The sequence below is a fragment of the Equus przewalskii genome, chromosome 14 (genome assembly GCF_037783145.1).
Source record: "Equus przewalskii isolate Varuska chromosome 14, EquPr2, whole genome shotgun sequence".
Lineage (NCBI taxonomy): Eukaryota > Metazoa > Chordata > Mammalia > Perissodactyla > Equidae > Equus > Equus przewalskii.
This window is the reverse complement of record NC_091844.1, coordinates 59,593,934-59,609,388: the sequence shown is the minus strand read 5'-3', so window position 1 is coordinate 59,609,388 and position 15,455 is coordinate 59,593,934.

Here is a 15,455-nt window from a genome sequence, read left to right as displayed (position 1 = left end):
AGGGAGACTTGTCTAAAGCTGGGGCAATGGGGTGGCAGTTGCCGCGAAGCGCGAGGAGGCGCAAGTGGCGCAGCTGCCTCCCGGGAGGGTAAAATTCCGCCCTTGGCGGCACCTGCGCCTGCCGGTCAATGGGGCGACGGCAGCAGCACGCCCCGCCCCTCCGCCTGGAGGCCGAGCAGGACCCGGTTAATTAATTTCTTTAATCCGTCTCCGTCTCTTCCGCCTCGAGTAGTCGGCCAGGGCAACGAGTAGGCGACAGGAAAGGGCGGCGTTTTCCGGCTGTGAGGTCCCAGCCTGCACAGTCAGCCTGGGGAGGGGGCTGGAACTCAGGGGAGTCGGGCCCTGGGGGTCTGGCCCCAGCCCTCGGACTGTCAGGTTGGATGGAAATCCTGGCACAAGCAGAGAACCTCTAGGGGACCTTGATTTTCCAGCGTGGTATCGGCTTCAGGTCGTCCCCGCAATGCCCCTGGATCTGTGAAAGCTTAGAGGCTGCACGTTAAGCCGATGCTGTAAACCGCGGGCTGACGTTAAGGTGAAGCGAAAAGGAAACGGACACAACTGCTCTGGAAAGCAAAATACTTGGGTGGAGTGTTAAAAGCCTCAAAGAAAATAATAGTTGGCAGGTCAAATGGCCAGGAGGTTGGAATTCAAACTCAAAACTCTGCTGAAGTGATGTTAGAAATCTGACAAGCAAAACAGTCCATGAAGATAAGAGACCCGGCGTTGTTTCCTTTTTTCAAATGACAACTGCTCCCAAGTTTCCTTTGGCAGATACCTGGATTTTACTTTAGATTCCTGAGAGTTTTACTTGGGGTTCATATTTCAAAATATATGTTCCATTTGGCACTAATGTATATATTTTATGTATGAATTTATTGAAAAATATTAAATGTTACTGGTCTACTTAGCTGAAGGTATTTTTATAAATATTTATGCATAGCTTTCATTGCATATGGTATTTTTATAAGTACAAATAGTATGTATATATACTTATTAAATGCCACATGAAAAATTCTTTTTGCACGCAGATATTCTTTACACATACATCTTGTGTGTAAATTTCTTTTCGTTTGCTCCATTGTTAGCTACTGTTAAAAAGACTTTCCACATGACGAAGTAACAGCTTATGGAAAAATAGAATGGCAGGTTGTTTGAGGTAGCATGTTTATTCCCAAACCCCATTTTCACTTTTCTACGTTATCCCTCACCTTCTAGAGACTTTCTCTCCCTCTCTGCCCTTTCTTTATGAGACATCACTTCTGGGCTCTAGACAGTTTATCCAGAGCCTGCCCCTTCAGGGCCCAGTGGTGCTGATTCCATTCATCTTGGCTTCTTTGGTGCCCCATGTTGTTTATTTGCACTGAACATTTTCTTAGTACTGAACATCTCCAGCGAGAGAGAAGGCCTTATATAGTGAATTATCTTTCCAAATGAGTTCATTTCCTGTGCTAACTATGATGGCTTTTAGGTTTGGTGGATTTTGATTTCAATATGGAAGAGAGAGAAAAGCTTTGCTTTAGGAAGATTTTGAGGGTTTTGAGATACTCCTCTGAGTTACAGAAAGGTTTAGCCTTGAAAAATTGGTAGTAACCTTAGAAGCCTAAGTGAGACTAAGAAAGTGGCCTAGAGTAGATGTTTTCATCAGGTTCAATTAATGCGCTCATGTCTATAGAGCAAGCACCTTTCAGGTCCATCAGAGGGCTGTGTTTCTGTTAGTCCCAATTGTGGGAGCCAAGCCAAGAAGTGTCAGCAGTACCCTTGCTGTCCAGAAACCTGCAGTCTACTTAAGGGGCAGAGAGCAGCACGCCAGTGTGTGCAAGCAAGTGCTGGCTGGAAATAGTCCAGCCTCTTGCCACCAAGTGTGGTCCTGGGACCAGAAGCACCAATCCTCAGCCCAGAGCTACTGAATTGGGATCTTTATTTTAATGAAGTGTGGATGGTTTGTGTGCACGTTTGATGTTTGAGAAGCACCGGTCAAGAGTAGTGGTTCTCAATCTTTTTAAGTCACAGGCTCATTTGAAAATCTCAGGGGACTTATGAACACTCTTGTTGGGAAAACACACAAATATCTACACAAAACTCTTTTGCATTCAATTTCAGGGTTCCCCTGAACACCAGTCCATTGATAGCAAGGTAGTCTGGATAAAATCCTCCACTCTCAGAGCCAGAAGAGCCACTCGGTGTCAGCCGACGGGGTTATGGGAGGATTCCTACAGGAGGCAGAGCTTAAATTAAGCCTTGAAATAGGGAAGAAATTGAATAGGGGGAAGAGTCAAGAAGGGCATTTCAGGCAGCAGAAATGTATGGGTAAATGGGCCCCGGGGGATAAATCAGCAAATATCCATTTTTATGTGCAGTAAGGTGAAACTTAATGAGATTGTAATTTGATGGCGGGCTCTCCTTGCAATTCATTGTCATTGTTTGAACCTCCAAAAAATGAAACTGGACAGTGGCGCTTCAGGGGCACTGGGAACCCGATGACATATGGTTCTCTGTACCGTCTCATTGCCGATTACCAGCTCTCCCTCTCACTCACTCTGCCCTGGCGACATGGCCTTCAGGCTTTTCCAGGAACTCCAACGAGTCTGGGCATTCCATCGGCCTGGGGCACTTCTTCCCCAGATAACCCAAAGGATCCATTAAAGTCTTTATTCAAATGAGACTTCAGGGTGAGAGGCTTCCCTCTAAAATAGCAACCCCACCCCGTTCCCTTGCCTTGCTTAAAGCAGGAAGAATTTCTTCATTACCTGACATTACCTTATATTTATTTACAGATTCATTTATGGCCTGTTTCCTCTAATTGTGGACTTTGCTGTTGTATGATCCATACCTAAAACGGGGCCTAGCACATAGTAGGCACTCAGTAAATATTTGTTTAGTCAATGACCCCTTGGCTACAACCAATATTGAGTGTAAAAGTCATGTTCACAAGCTCCATAGCTCCAAAAATAATAATATATTAAACATTGCTGAAATATGCCACATGTATGCTGAGACTGAATTTTCAACCACTTTTCTTTAGTCTAGCTGAACAAGAAATGCTAAACACATGGAACATTTTAAGTTCTAAAATTCAAACATTTTCAAGCAAGGCTTACAAAAAATGTCTTTATAGTCCATGTATAATGCATAACTATTTCTCTTTTGGCAAAGCTGAAACACAGTCGTGTGTACTCAGCTGGGGTTTTCCTCCAAAATGCCACATTCAGACTGAATTCGTATGTATATGTTCTCTATTATCCCCTTAAGTTGGATTTAAGGAGAAATGTAAGAGAAGCTGGAAGGTTAGAACATCTTGAGGAGAATGTCCTTGTAGCTGGCAGATTCCCCTCTTTGCTACCCAATTAGGATTTCACTGGTCCTGGAAATAAAGTTAACCTGTGCTAACGAATTTGGTTGAAAAATTGCCAAAAGCTAACGAATTTTTTAACCAGTGGTTTCCTTGTATATAAAGCACTTCAGGTCACATGTAGGTTAGGAGACTTCAGTTTCGCCTAATCAAAGGCAGCAGGAAATGGTACACTTGAGACTATGTGAGCATGTGGACCACAGGCCTAGCATGTAGTCTGAGTAGGGTCAGTAGTCACTCACGGTAACCACCAAATCCTAGCACTCTTCTGGCTTTTGAATTAGCTTTTGAACTCAGACAGCACCAATTTTATTTGTGGATGAGGCCTTCAAGTATAGATGCAGACTTGATCCTGATTGTTGACTGGAAACCAGTGACTAATAAAGAGTATTACCTTATTTATATATAGCCTTCTGCTTTAAACAACCCTTTTAAATTCGTCTCATTTCTTCCTCATCTTAGGTTGTCTGTCCATGTTGGGTAACTAAGGCCCTTACGATTGATCTCCACTTTGCCTCTGTCCAGAAGGGATTTGAGGCGACTTATAAGGCTTTTGTGTATGAGTCATTCCTGTTACAGTCATGCGCCACATAATGACATTTCCGTCAATGACGTACCACATGTATGACAGTGGTGCCATAAGATTAGTACCGTAGAGCCTAGGTGTGTGGTTGGCTGTACCATCTAGGTTTGTGTAAGCACACTTATGATGTTCACACAACAAAATTGCCTAACAGCACGTTTCTCAGAACCTATCCTGTTGTTAAGTGACACATGACTGTATATTCTGCAATGTGCTTTCTCCAGATACCTGTATGTCTCCTTCCTTAGCTTTTTTCCAGCCTCTGCTTAATGAACCACTCCTCAGTGCTTAGTACAGACAACTGGCATGTGATAAATATTTGTTGAATAAAGCAATGGACTAGAGAAAGGTCTGATTCATTCAAGTTCACCCAGATAGTGATGACTCGGTTTATATAGACATCAAGCCCTACTAATTCTTTCTCTGAAACCTTCTTCATTTGTCTACGTGGTAGCAAATCCAGACTGTCATATTGTCAAAATTTCTTTTTTTTTTTTTTTAAGAATTTTAGTGAGGAAAATCAGCCCTGAGCTAACATCTCTTGCCTATCTTCTTTTTTTACTCTCCCCAAAACCCCAGCACATAGTTGTATATCCTAGTTGTAAATCACTCTAGTTCTACTGTGTGGGATGCCGCCACAGCATGGCTTGATGAATGTGTGTAGGTCTGTGCCCAGGATCTGAACCAGGGAACTCCAGACTGCTGAAGTGGAGCATGCAAACTTAACTACTCAGCCATGGGAGCAGTTCTCTCAAAGCTTCTTTGTTCATCCAATTTGGTACCGGTCAAAATGCACACTGTAGAGCTATGACAGTGATTTAAAGATGAGCAGGAAGTACAGTTATTTCAGTTAATGTTCTGGATCAGTGCGAAACAAGATGAAAAAAGAGAGGGGAAGAGAGAGGGCTGCAATAATATCCCCATTTCTCCTGCTCTCTACATGCATTCATACACACACATGGACAGACATGAACCCATGTAGCTCCCCCAACAAAAGCATAAAACATACTTCAATCCTACAAGTACGTGCTGTCTTCACCGTCTCTGCCTTTCTTGTGTCACCTTTCCTGTGTTACCCAGTGTCAGAAGTCTCTGTGCACAAAGGACAGACCATCTTCTGAAGGGTTTATTATAGATCACTTAATTTGGGCTCCCACAAAGAAAACCAAGAAACACTCAGTGGGGGACACCCAGGACTCTCCTTACGTTTGCTTCCCAGAGAACATTCCATAGGGATGTTTGAAAACCACATCTGACAATAGTCTCCTACTCTTAGGGCCCCAAGGGTCACTTAGGCTCTGGGCCAGGATCCTTTGCTGCAGCTTGTCTTGCTCATGGACTAGACTCTTGAGCATACCTGTCCCACCTGGCATAGTGGTTGCTCTGAAGCCCGCTTGTCCACTTTTGTCATCAACGCTCTAGAAACAATGGGTGTGGTAGTTTCCTTAAGAAGAATAATGGATAGGTAGGTGTGTGGCCTTGAGAGTAATTTAAGCTGCCTGACTACTGATTGAACAGGTTGGAGCAGGAGGGGAGGGGAGCCATTTCACACATTCAACACATATTTATTGGATGCCCACTCTGTGCCAAGGAATCGGGCCAATAATGTTGGCATTCCTCCCAGGCTGACCTATATTTCTCTCATTTTTCCAAAGACTGAATGTGTTAGCTGTGTTCCAAAAGCCTTCATCTTACCCCACCAGGGATGTCTAGATGCCTCTGACAGTGGTCAGGTCACTTGTCTGAGCAGAAGAATATGTTACGCAAATTAAACACCTACACAAGACTCAACTCTTGGTAACCCTATACTTTGTACCTCAGCCCAGAAATGCTGTGATTTACGCAAACAAACACTGAATGCTGAGCTTCTTCAAAGTCAGTTGTCTCCTTTGTGTCCCTATATTAAAATCTCTGTTCCTAGAATGGTCCAGGACTTCCTTTTTGGTTTGTAAAGTCCTATATTTAAGTTATTTCTAATTGTGAGCCTGTCTAGAAAGCCAAGATAAGAGTTTTGCACATTCATTCCATGATGTTATAACTCTTAGGACCTGCTGCATAAATCTACTTGCTAGTGAATATGACCTAACGTTCTTATTGTCATTCAACTTACATCTGTTGAACATCAGAGTGTAAGGCACAGTGACAAGTACTCTAAAGGATGTGAAAAAAATATGCTTCCTACACTTAAGCAGTTTAAAATTGTAGAGATGATAAAATAAGCACACAAGTTACTACAATACTAGACAATATATGATAAATGTCATCAACTCCATGATATTTTCCAAATGCCACATAGGGACACATATTCTGATATGTTATCTGACAGTAGAATAACGTGTATCTAAATTGAGACCATATGGTTTATCTGGGATGGATGGTCCAGTAATACTGATATTTCACTATACGTTAGTGGTTTTGAAGTTTTCCCCTTCTTAAATGGAATTGTAAGAAGGACCCTAATGTATATTACAGGTGGAAGCACAGCTGTTCCAGCTGAGCTGTAGTGGGGAGCCCTTCCTGTCTTAGTCTCCACCCTTTCACCAAGAAGTTTCTTGAAACTCCTTTCTGACTCTTATGGGCTCCAGGAAACATGGTTGAAACCATGGTGAGATGGTCAGTAAGTGGAGAGATTGTTTCAGGTTAGGGTGATCAGGATGGCCTGATGGAAGAGGTGACATTTGCAGTAAGCCTTAGTATAGGGTGACCAGTGGACTTTCCATCGTATAGGGCTGGGTCGTGTGCTCTGAGTGGGCCTATACATGGTACAGATCTTCTCAACCCAGTAAACGGCCTCCTTAGAGGGTGTCAGTGAGCATCCAACACTTGATTAGTGAATTTCACGGTGGTGAAGGATCTGAGGTTCATCTCTGGCTTACTCTGAACTTCTCTTCCTCGCTCCTCATCCGTGTCCTCTCTATCCCACCACTAATAACTTTCTGCTATCCCTTTCCTAGCCCCGAGCCCCAGCTCCTCTAGATATTTGTCCTTTGCCAGAAGCAGCGCTTACAGTGGATTCTAACACTTGTTTCTTTAGCAGTGGACTCGAGAAGCACACACTAGGTCACTGCACAATGGGTGAACACTGTCATCCTCAGGGAATGCTGTGTTTTCTTCCAAGGAGGGCAGGCTTGGGAAGGAGGATACACTCAGGAGCCAGAGAACCAATGAACTAGAACCCCAGTCCTTTAGCATACCTTTCTTACTAATCAAAGTTTTGTACCACCTTGGAATATAGTTAATGTTGCGTGGGAGGTGGGCTGCCTGCTCTGAGGTTCATGCTTTCGTGAAATTCCCAAATATTAGGATTAAGATGGAGGAATGGCCAAGTCTCAGACACCTTCTCTTCCTGAATTGCTTTATTGTCCCTTGTCAGGCTAATGACTTAATTAGCTATAAAGGAAAGCAAGTTTTATGGAAAGCCCAAAGATAGAAGTCATATGAAGATTTACAAATGTGTGTGAGTTGTGCAGAAAATTCAATTCAATTAAAAAATATATTTGTTGAGGTTTGTTTTCCTTTAATTTTTAGAGCAATCTTAAGTTCACAGCAAAATTGAGCAGAAAGTACAGAGAGTTCCTATATACCCCCTGCCCACACACACACAGCCTCCTTCACTATCAACATCCTGCACCAGAGTAGTAATTTGTTTCAGCTGATGAACCTATATTGCCACATCATCATCACCCAAAGTCCATAGTTTACATTGGGATTCACTCTTGGGTTGCACGTTCTGTGGGTTTGGACAAATGTATCTACCATTATGGTATCGTACAGAATAGTTTCACTGCCTTAAAAGTCTTCTGTGCTTCGCCTCTTCATCTCCCCCTCCCCCTTACTCCTGGCAACCACTGATCTTTTTAATCTCTCCATAGTTTTGCCTTTTCCAGAATGTCATATAGTTGGAATCATAAAGCATATAAACTTTTCACATGGGCTTCTTTTAGTTAGTAACATGCATTTAAGTTTTATCCATGTCTTTTCATGGCTTGATAGCTCTTTATTTTTAGCGCTGAATTATATTTTATTATCTGGATGTATCACAGCTTATTTATCCAATTATCTACTGAATGTTTGTTAGATTTTTACTTTGAATAAAGCACTAAGCTACATACCATTAGGGATATAATAAATTAAGACATAGTTTATAAAACAAGACATTGTGCAGTCGTTCAAAGAGCTTACATTCCATTAGAGTTTTTTGTTGAGTGGTAGACTGGAGCAAAGGCATTACAAAGAAGGAAGGATGCCAACTGGTTAAGTTCCAAGCTTCTGGAAGGGAAAACACATATGAGGAGGGATTAGAAGGATGGGTAGGGTTCCAATGTTGTTATGGACTGAATTGTGTTCTCTCAAGATCCATATGTTGAAGTCTTAACCCCCAATAACTCAGAATGTGACTGTATTTGGAGATGGGGCCTTTAAAGAGGTAATTAAAGCTAAATGGAAGTCACATGGGTGGACCCTAATCCAATACAACTGGTGTCCTTAAAGAAGAGGAAGAGACACCAGAGATGTGTGCATGCAGAGCAAAGGCCATGTGAGGACACAGCAAAAACGCAGGAGTCTGCAAGCCAAGGAGAGAGGCCTCAAGAAAAACCAACCCTGCCAGCACCTTGATCTTGGACTTCCAGCCTCCAGAATTGTGAGAAAATAAATTTCTGTTGTTTAAGCCATTCAGTCTGTGGTATTTTCTCATGGAAGCCCTAGCAAACTAGTACAAATGTGGAGACTGGAAGGAAGGTAATTGAACAGTGAGAATGGCATGAGGAAAGTGCAGAGGCTGGAAAACATGGCTTGTGTTTAAAACAAGATGAAGCCAAGTTGGCTGGTAGTTGGGGGCCACTTTACCAGGTGGTGGGTGGCCTCAGGGGAGCCAGCAGAGGGGAGTCCATGAGGGTGCCAGGATGGAATGGATCTTCAGAATTTTCTTTGTGAATTCAGACAGCTTGGAGGTGGTGCCTTGGTTCTGGTAGGTGTTTGTATTCCACATAAGTTTTCAAGTTAACGAAAATAGGTCTTTAAAATGCATTGGCTTACCTCTGTTTTACCCCTGGTGCCAGTACACAATGATTTCAATACACTGAGTCTGCAACACTGAAAGAGATATATTGGCAGAGAAACACCAGCTAAGAATATTTTGAGATTTTTCTCATCGCCAGGTGAGAACCTTGCCTTTCCTGGCGTTGCTTCTCCTGTGTCTCAACCTCAGAGCAATGGTTCTCCAAAATGGTGCTGCGGTCTGATGGACCAAAAGAATGTCAGAGCTGAAAGGGACCTTGGAGGTCATCCAGCCCTGCCCTCCCATTTTACAGCAGAAGAAACAGAAGCCTAGAAAAATCAGTGAGTTTCTCAGATTGTCCAGTTAAGAAGTGGCAGAGGCTCCTAGTCTAGAAGGTTGGGATTTTTTGCTAAATAATTTTGCTTCTCTTTGAAAAAGGAGGCTTACCTCTGCAAGGATTAGGATGGAAACATGCTCTGAATTGTGCCTGTGGGAGGACCATGGCATCAAGGTGAAAAGCATGTGCTCTAGTAAGACACCCGGGTTCGGACCCCAGCTCTCCATCGGCTAGACATGTGAGCCTGGGGCCACTGCTCAGCTCTCTAAGCCTTAGTTCTTTATCTATAAGAATGGTGGCCGGTGAGGAGAGGTTATCATAGAACGCATCTTGAGAGTGGGTGTGAAGATTAAATGAAACAGTTCTTATGAATGTGAATGGCACATTATCAAACCTCTAAAAGTGTGTTCAGATCCATTTTTCCTACCTCCCAGTGATAGTCTTTGTCTCTGTGTTCCTGGGACCAGGCACAATTCCTGTCACAGAGTCCATATGCAACAAATGTGCCTTGAATCAATGAAGCATCAGGAGTGAACTAAGAGAAACAATGGCACATAAAGCTGGAAAAATAAAAAGAGAAATAGAAAATAATCTATGGATAAGGGAGATATGTAAATAGTTAGATTCTCAGGCAAGTGGAAAGATTTGAGAAGTGTTAAATGGCAATAAAAGGGAAAGAGGAATCCCTCACTGCCAGGGCGTCACATGGACCACACAACAGGTGCACTTGACATGCTTCGAAAGCATCAAGTACAAAACAAGTGTGCAGGGAACATCACTACCAGAAGCAGCCTCATCTTGCCAGGATTTAAAAAAGGAAAGTTTGCCCCAAGCATCCAGAGAGAGGCTTACACTGCTCAAACCTCAGGAACCAGGAAGGTCAAGGGGGAAGAGACTGAGGACCGTCTCAGGCAGTGCCAGTGAAAATAGACCCAATGATAAGGCTCTGCAAGGTGGGGTGTATTAAGCACATCTTTTTATTGTGATGCCTTGAGATCTTGGGGTCTTGCTGATGTTGGAAGAGACTGACCCTCCCAGTGTTAGCTAATTCCTAGAAACAGCAAACAACTGGCCTGGGAGCATGCCTTTATATGCAAACCAACCAATCCAAAGCCCATACCCCAACCACCTCCTTATTGGGCTCTCACACGGGAACCTACTGTCTCCCGGCCGTAAACAGCTGAAGGCTAGATACCAGACAATAAGAGCTGCCCCCTAACCCCATACTCCAGAGCCTGCTGAAATTATTCAAACTAGCCAACCCTAAGCCTGCTTACCCTACCTTTTCCATGGAAACCCAGTATAGTCTCTTACTCACGTTTTCCCCTCACTTCTTCTTCCTTCTAATGGACCCTGGTGCTTCCACAAGTGGTCCTACATCATGCACCGTGCTTCCTGTTTTTAAGGGTGTATGAATATAAAAACTTCTTCCCTCATGACAGTCTTTTCTGTGACTATGTGTCTTACCACACCTGATTAAAACAAATCCAAGGTACCCTTACAAAAAGGAGCTATCAGGGTTTCTAGGATTGTCCCCTCTACCCAGATGACAGTCCTCTCTTCCCTTATTGAGCATGTTTTTAATTTTGGTTTGGAATTGGTATTCTTCCGTGTTCTGAGAAGTTACTTTCTACATTTCTCTCTCTTTCTTCTTTATCTTATGGAAAGCATTAACCCACGCATCTTTTTTGCTCTCTTATTTGAGGATGGAAAACATAGGAGCTAAAGTCAAATGTAGGCAGCAAGTTGTTGGTTTCTACATCCCGTGTCTAATATGACCCCAAAGAAGCGCCCCTCTTCTCCTGCAGGCTGAGCTATTTAAAAACTGTTCTCAATGCCAACAACTCACATTTCTTGTTTAGTTTTTAAGTTTTACTCCCTATTCTTGAAAAACTTTTAACATTTTTAAAATTAGTCAAGCAACAATGAGATACTATCGTTTGCCTATTAGAATGGCTAAAATCCAAAAAGCTGACAACATCATTTGCTGGCAAGGGTGTAGAGCAACAGGAACTCTATTCATTGCTGGTGTGAATTCAAAACGGTAACAGCCACTTTGGAAAACAGTTTGGCAGTTTCTTACAAAGTTAAACACAGTCTTACCATAGGACCTAGCAATCACACTCCTGAGCATTTACTCTGAGTTGAAAACTTATTTGCACACCAAAACCAGCATGAGAATGTTTATACTAGTTTTATTCGCAATTGCCAAAAACTAGGAGTGACCTTCAATAGGTGAATGGCTAAACAAACTTTGGTACATTCACGCAGTAGAATGAGCTATCAAACCACACGAAGACATGGATGAATCTTAAATGCATATTGCTAAGTGAAAGAAGCCAGTCTTAAAAGGTTACATACTGTATAATTCCACTTGTATGACATCTTGGAAAAGGCAAAACTCTTAGAGATGGTAAATAGATTAGTGGTTGCCAGGGACTCAGGGCAAGAGGAGATGTTGAATAGGTAAACAACTGGAGATTTATTTAGGGTGGTGAAACTATTCTTTATGATGCTATAAGAAAGGTAGATGCATGACAGTATGTGCTTGTCAAAACCCATAGAACTTTGCAGCACAAAGGGTGAACCATAATTATGCAAATTTTAAAAAATCATTTAGGAGGTTATAGGATCACAGGATGGAATACAAAATATGACAAAAGAATCTAACTGCGTTATAAATGCATGAACGACCTTCCTGAAGCGGGCAGGGGAAAAGTGCTGACCTAAGGAAATTTGGAAATAAACAGAGCCTGTAAAATTAAAGGCAAGAGGGATTGTACATAAGCACTCTAGTTTATAAAGTTATCTTCTATGAGGTTATAGGTTAATAATTATGTAAAGTATTCTACAGTACACTAGAATTGAGCAATTAAGTAATGGATGGCTGATGGTGGGAGCTCGTTCCCTCATTGTAGGGGAGAGGATATAGACTAGCAAGGGGAGAAGCTAGAGTGATCCCTGTGGTACTGAGTCAGAACTGGAGACATCAGTATGAACTCATATTTAGCTTAATATAGATACAGAGAATTACATATAGAAATGTTTATAGATATGTGTGTGTATATATATCGGTTAATATGCACATACATATATTGTTTCTCTGTCAGCTGAGAGGGCCTAGAAGTAACAACACCCCAGTAACACTGAGCACACCCAGATCATGGTCTCTAATACCATTCTCCGATAAAAGAACCAGGGCTCCTAGGAGAAATGCCTGATTCTAGGACTGGGGCAGGAAATATATGAGATGAGCCTGGAGCATCTTGTAGCTCCAGAAAGGAAGGAAGTGCTCAACAAAACCCCACAATGCCTGGAGTATTTTAAGAAACACAAAAAAGAGCTCTTGATGGTCCAAGCTGGAACAATTTGAGCATCAAAATAAAGTAGTATTAGATTTTAACCCAAAGCATAAAGTAAATATGCATGAATCCATACTGATATAAATGATTGAATAAATAAATAAGTGGGAGACAATAGACAAATCTGCCCCAGCAAAGAATTCCAAATAATTTATGGAAATATTTCACTGTTGAAGGAGGAGAGTATAACTCCCTACTCCTTTTTTTATTTTTATTTTTTTGAGGAAGATTAGCCCTGAGCTAACTACTGCCAGTCCTCCTCTTTTTTGCTGAGGAAGCCTGGCCCTGAGCTAACATCCGTGCCCATCTTCCTCTACTTTATATATGGGATGCCTACCACAGCATGGTGTGCCAAGCAGTGCCATGTCCGCACCCAGCAATCGAACCAGCAAACCCCGGGCCGCTAAGAAGTGGAATGTGTGCACTTAACTGCTGCGCCACTGGGCTGGCCCCTCCCTACTCCTTAAAGCGGGCTGCCTATAGTGACTTTCTTTCAAAAAATACAATATTAAAAGGTGGGGAAAAATATGTTTACAGCGGAGAAACCTGACAATATGATGCGATGTGATGAGAATGGCACTTCACCTCTGTGGTCCTCCTCCCCAGAACTCACAGCCACAGTCTGATCATGAGAAAAACATCAGGCAGTTCCTAATTGAGGGACAGTCTACAAAATACTTGACCAGGACTCCTCAAAACTGTCAAGGTGATGAAAAACAAGGAAAGTCTTAGAAACTGTCACAGAGAAGAGCCTAAGGAGACACAACAATTCATTGTAATGTGTTCTGCTGGATGAGATCCTGAAACAGAAGAAGGATATTAAGTCAAAAAAGAAATCCGAATAAAGTATTTTACTTAGACTTTAGTTAAAAATAATGTACCAATATTGGTTCATAAATTGTCACAAATATACCATATTAATGTAAGACGTTAATAACAGAAATGGTATATTCGAGCTTTCTGTATTATCTTCACAATTTTTCCGTAACTCTAAGACTATTTGAAAATTTAAAAATTTACTTTTAAAAAAGTGCTTGGAAGAGGATCTGGGCTTATTTTGCTTAAAGCTGGTTTCTGTCTTTAACTCATTGTTCTATAATTTAGAGCTTAGAAATTTAACTTTTTAAATAATGAAATGAATAAATTTTAACTCATTATCTATAAAGAGCTGAAAATCTTTCTTCTCAGAAAATTGGAAGTAAACAATCAAGCCAGCAAAAATGGGGGTTTGTATGTATACAAAAGTATAGGACTCTATCTTTTTTTTTCATAATGATGATGAGGCTGATCATTGTACTGCGCACTGATTTGCATTACTGAAGTGAAAATGTGCACGTTCCATGAAAAAAGTAAACTTCAAATTCAGTCATGGTCTATATTGCTGTACACCCATGTATACCTGTACATGGCATACAAAACACTCCTGGCTTTGGAACACGGTTCGGAAACGGATGACTTGAGAGGATCCTGGTGAACTGAACCCTTAGGTATCAATCAACAGGTGAGTAGATATCTTGAAATTTTGACAAGAAACTCGTCACTTTTGCCCTGCACTGCAAGTGTATGTCTGGCAGTCTTTGGAATTTTCTAGAAATTGTATAGACTCTAGTGCCCACCATCTCTAAGAAGAGGGGCACCAAGGACTCCCTGGAGCCTTCTCTGAAGGTCTCTGGTGGGCACAGCTGTCTCTCAGAAGTGCAGGATGACACAGAAAGTAACCACTCTGCACAGCAGGCAGTTGAAGGGCTTTCTCTTGGTTTAAATACGACCACCACCTCTCCCCCACCGCCTGCCCCGACCCCACACACACACACACACACACACACACACACACACACACAAACACACACACTCACACGCATGCACATTCTGTATTTTCTGTTCTTCAACACATCTTTAGAGAATGGTGGATGTGTGCAAGGCCTGTACTAGAGAGTTTAACACGAAGTTAAATTAGACATGAATTCCTCATCTTCCCCCAAGGAACTGATAATCCAGTAGAGAAGATAACATTTGATTAAATAATGAGACAAGGTAGGATGATCATTGGAAAACAGTATTACTGAGCAGGTTGGAGAATTATTCCGCTTTCCCCTCCTGCCTGGTAAAATCTATGGGATCACATGACAATTGTACTTTGGGTTTAGGCTCTCAGCCCGTCTTGCCTGGATCCTTCATCTCTACCCTCTCTCCAGATCCAGTCAGTCACCAAGTCAAATAGATTGGACCACGGCATGTGGCTTCTCATAGCCATCAGGATAAAATATGAAGTACTTGGCTGGCTAAAAAATCTTCTGCCATGCCGTAGCCCTTGTCTACTTCTCCAGCCTTGACTTCCAAGCCATCCTCAAGTTCCAAACATACTGAATCACCGTGTTTGAAACTGCCGTCTTCTTTCACCTCTGTGTGTGCAGTGCTGTCTCCTCTTTCTAGAATGCCCTCCTTCCTGCCCTTCACCTGAGTGTCACCTCCACATCCTTGCAGGCTCAGTTCCTCTCCGAGGAAGAGGGATCCTGTCTGCTGGGCTGCTGTCCCTCCTCTGTGTTCTTACAGCTCCTTCCCCATGGCTGTGTCCCATTTCTTATCTCCTGCAAGTTACTCCTCCTCCTTCATACGCACCTACTCATCCTTCAAGACTCCCTTTTGGCAGCCCTTCTCCCTTTAGTCTGAGTTAATCTTCCCCTGCTTGGTGAGTCATTAAGACTTATCCCTTTATTATAGCACTGAATTACATCTGACTTGCGTTAGTTGCTGGCGTGTTTTGTCTGGCTTTTTCACCTGATTGCTAACCATTTCAGAGTAGTCAGCTTATCTTCATCTTTTAT